We start from the raw sequence: 4,809 nt of genomic DNA, 5'->3' as shown, positions 1-4,809 counted from the left end.
AAATCTAATACAAAACACATTGATTTCAAATTCGAAAACCATGATCGAAATTGTGTTCAGTCTAAATTATTAACCTAATTAACGTTACAAATAATTGAAAATTGACACATACAGGGTGATCCAATACTATTTGCACTGTAAGCAGCTAAAGCGTCCGCATGACGTAATTTACACAACAATATATCATTGTATAAATATACAATGCATATATAATGTAATTCCAACTCGTATTTTTGATTCGTCGGAATACACAGTGCGTAAATTTTAACTCTGAACATACAATTCTCCTATGTTTAATTCTTAAATACACAAATCAAGTAGCGCTTAACCAATGTTTCATCTTTTCTAAATGTTTTCAATAGACTCAATATCTGAATTATTTATTAAATTAACATTATTAATTATATTCTTAATAAAATACAAAAGAAGAAAAAATGGAAATCTTACAGACCTATTTCAACAATAACAGGATTTATTTGCTATTAAATATCTCGATAAGCAAATTCCGTCAATTGGCATAATTCACAATTAGCATTGAAAAATTTCATGTTGATGGACTGATGGTTGAATTGTTAATGAACATTACACCAGAAATAGAACTTGTCGTGTTTTAATTGGAGAAATGAACTCGAATATTTTAGCGTGCATAAGAGGAACAAAATTCATACATGTCCGTATTGAATTCGACATTCACAGCAAAAAAGTAAAATTCCACTAACTGAAAAAACATTTTAAAACCACTTTAAAGATAGTTTTACAATTAATAAGTCGAATGTGCTAAACAAATCGGTCGAATAGGTATCTAAAATATCTATTAAAGCAGCTCGCCCATATAAGCAACCGGTCGCTGCGACCAGTCGCGTGAAACAGGTTTCATCAAACCAACTTATGTCCATTTGTCCAACCTTTTTGGAGTTTGAATGATGCCATCGTCCGATGAAGATTTTGTGGTGGGCAGTGGCGTAGCGTAGCACGTTGGCGCCCGGGGCGCGATCAGGGCGTGCCTCCCTGCGATTGTTGGTTGGGGGGGGGGGGGGGTGTCGCCTTACAATAAAGACAGGCAGGTAGAAAACAGCGTATTTTTCTATTTTTTTTGTAATGCGGTAAAAAGGATATACACAAAACTGCTTTTGAAATCGAACCCATAGATGCGCAAGAATCAAAGAAGATAATGGTGTTTGAATTGCTTCATAGACATCGCATTTAAAAGATTGGAGTATTGAGAACAGAAGTCTCTTCGTGATTTTCTCCTCAGTTTTGTCAGATAAAGCATCTTCAAGTTGCTTAAAAAATCAAAATTTAACTATTTTCAAAAGTTCCCCGGGGTATTATTGGCAGGTATGACGCTGCCGCCCCTACTAAAGTGGCGCCCGGGTCGGATCGCCCCTCCGCCCCCCCCTACGCTACGCCACTGGTGGTGGGCTCTTCTATTTAAGGTGAAGAAAAAGCGGTTTCGTCAAAATCCAAAATAGGTTGCAATCGCAATTGCACACCATTAGTAGCTATAGGTAAAACAGCGTTCGCAACTGGTTTCATGGTTGGGCGCAACTGGTTTCATTTGTTTCGTTGCGCAAATGGACGAATCGCCTAAGTTTCTTTTGTGTTACAGTTGTTAAATTTGTTGGTAAGGTGGGTAGCATAACTGTCAGGCATTAAGAAGTGAACATAGGAGATTTCTATGTTCGGAGATAAAATTTACGCATTGTATAAACGCGTGTAATTGGGCAATTTCTCAACGAGTTCTCTGTAGCGCATGCGAAGGTGAAGTTTTCGAGTCATGTGTAGATTCATGTTGAAACAGTGGGAGTAGAATGATTAGTAAAGAGTGCAAGAATAGAGTAAAGAAGTCAACTACTTCCAAATTTGAACTTTTACAATAGGAAATACCCTGTTTTTACTTGCGTGGATTACATAAATTAGGGTAGATTTTGCCGCTATGGCCGGGATTGTGAGGCCATTTCTATTCAAATTTGCGAAAAACTAGTAGACACAATGAAAATGACAGATACAGACAATTTTGACAAGGTTGAAACGGCAGGTATTATGGGTTGCCTAGAGTTCAGGGGTATTTTTCACCGCAGTCATAATTATTTTGCATTACTTAAATTTTGTATTCTTTTCGCACCCTTTACGTATTTAGTAAACAACATTTTTGGTAAAGGTCTGGCTTATGTTTTGCTACAGATCGATGTTTGTCTTCTTTTCTACCCCGAATTTCTGCACTAGTTTCATCTTGCCGTCGTAGTTCTTGAAGGAATTCAAAATATATGTAGGTATCTTAATTCCCTATTGTGAAAATTCGATACAACATGATAACTACATTTTATCCAAACGTATGGTTCGGATTTCCCGTTCTTCGTACATGACAAGCACATTTATTTGCGGTTTCTGTATTAAGCTTAAAATAAGTGGAATTCTGGGAACGTATAAAGCGCTATTCAGCGTTCAATTACGTTCTGTTAAAATTTAATTTGTACCGACGAAATGTAACTTTGTTTTGTGCAGTAAGCCGCAGGGAGATGATTCGTTGCTGGGCAGATATAACGCACGTAGATAGAACACTTTAATATAATTTCCAGTTGCGCGGTTTTGTTCAATCCCCTCGGAATTTCCCACGTGCGTGTATGTCTGCCAATTTTCCATCAGAATTATTTCCTATTGCGATTATGGAATTTTCGTTAGACGCTCCTAAAGGGTGGTTAGTTACCTTTGAAGATCGCTGACCACGACATTCTTCGCGTTGCGTTTGTGCGTTTGAATTTGAAATGTATCCAATTTTAATGTTTGTGTTGGCATTTCTTTTACATATTTTCTCAAAATTACTAATTTTATGTTTACGCTGAAAGGTGAAGTATGTCAACAACTATTATGTCTTGTAATCTATTTTAAACTGTCAAATTTCCGTATAATTATGACCTACTAGATAATGCGTCTTCTTTCCCATGCGCCTTTGTTCATTTGGTATTGATTCTGTATAATGAAGACATTGTATTCAGATCTGATTATCATTAGTGGTTGTGTTACTCGGTACTTTCGTTTATTCAAGCGACCTGTTGCGGTAGGCACCTGTAGTTTCGATTAAGGCAAATTTTATCCACTACGTACATTAACTACTGTTTAGATATAGGCGAATTATGTAAGAATCCTTGTTACATTTTGTTTAGACAATAAAACGATTTAGGTGCTTAGGGTCATTTGCACTGTCAAATATGATCTGGGCTCACCTTGAAATCCATTAGAACGCTTGTTGCTGCAACAGTTTTCGTTTAACTTTGATGGTATGACGGATCATAACGTGTGTGAAGTTGCCTTGAGATTTGTATCCTTTTATTCCTTTTCACCTTTTTTCTCACAGTAAATCAAGCAATCACCCCAAACATTATTTTTTTGATAAGCTACTACAGTGCTTTCATTAAAGAATTTAACTATTCTTTCTTTTAGTTTGGAAGTTGTAGTGATCCTAGGAGTCCCTCAAGCCGTCACTGAAAATGTTGACTTATCCTATACTTATTTACACTCTGGCGAAAAACTAAGAGCAGAGCCACCTACCTTTCAAGTCGAAACGACGGCCGTTTCGCGGCACTTTTGAACCTCGGCAGCAGTCGGTTCGATACGGATGGTACAAATGAACTCATATGTTGTATAATTGGTTGTTGGGACGTGAGACACAATCGGGAGGGGAATTGAATAAAATGTTAAAATGCAGGTTTTCTTGCGTAAGAAAGGATAAGAACCAATAAATATATTACGCACACAACAAGGCGATACCTGGGGAAAACCTTCTTCGAGACAAAAACCCTGCATAGCCCACACAAATACATGAAATACATAACTTACGGAAACAATATGCAGGACAAAATACACAAATAAAACATCTCATTGTACGATGGAATTTGACTATAGAATTAAATGCAGTAAATCAACCAGACCGAGACACAAGAGGCACCATAAATATATACAATTGGAAAACATGACCAATCAATTCAATATAAAATCACACTACACGAATCTACGATCAATTTAGGCAAAACTCTTAAAATGGTAATTTGCACACAAAAAAACATCAGGGAACAGTTGAACCACTCACACACAGAAATATCAAATTAGAGGACCTCTCCTTCTCGTATAGCTTACGCACTGCCCGGTCGCGGGCCACGAGTAAGAGAGTAACAAATACAGCGAAGAATCGGATTGTATTAGGACAGGTACTTACTTATTATCATGGAGTTAAATTGAAGCATACAGATTGACAGCACACTGATAATCAGCTTCCTCGTGAATATGAATTAATGCTAAAGAAACAATATGAAGGAATAATCACATGTACGGTATAACAAACCAACTTGATTTAGATGACGGTACTTAAAAGCATGGAGCACGTCAATTGTTTCTATAATAATAATAACAATAACAATGTTTATTGCGAAAAACACAAATGGAAGGGGTTCAGCCAAAGGTGTTCTTCCACTCCACCAGCAAGTACAGATAAATTAAACTAACTTAATTTTAATTGCAATATAAAAAGAAAGAAGATAAACTATAATAACAGAAAGATAACTTACAAATAATGTTAAATAGATGTAAATGAAATAGTTAAGTATAATATCGTTGAGTCAAAGTTATTCAATGGTATAATTCAATCATTTGCGGTTTAGGATTATTTTTAAAAAAATTCTTACTCTTAATGTCTCTCCCTTGAATTTATTTATTAAACAAAGTGGGCGCTACTACTGAGTAGCTACATTCATATTTTGAAGTTCTATGGGCTGGAATATTGTACAAATGTTTGAACCTTGTATTCACGCTATG

The sequence above is a fragment of the Photinus pyralis genome, unplaced genomic scaffold (assembly GCF_008802855.1).
Source record: "Photinus pyralis isolate 1611_PpyrPB1 unplaced genomic scaffold, Ppyr1.3 Ppyr1.4_LG5, whole genome shotgun sequence".
Lineage (NCBI taxonomy): Eukaryota > Metazoa > Arthropoda > Insecta > Coleoptera > Lampyridae > Photinus > Photinus pyralis.
The sequence above is the reverse complement of the archived record's forward strand: the minus strand, read 5'-3'. Positions refer to the sequence as shown.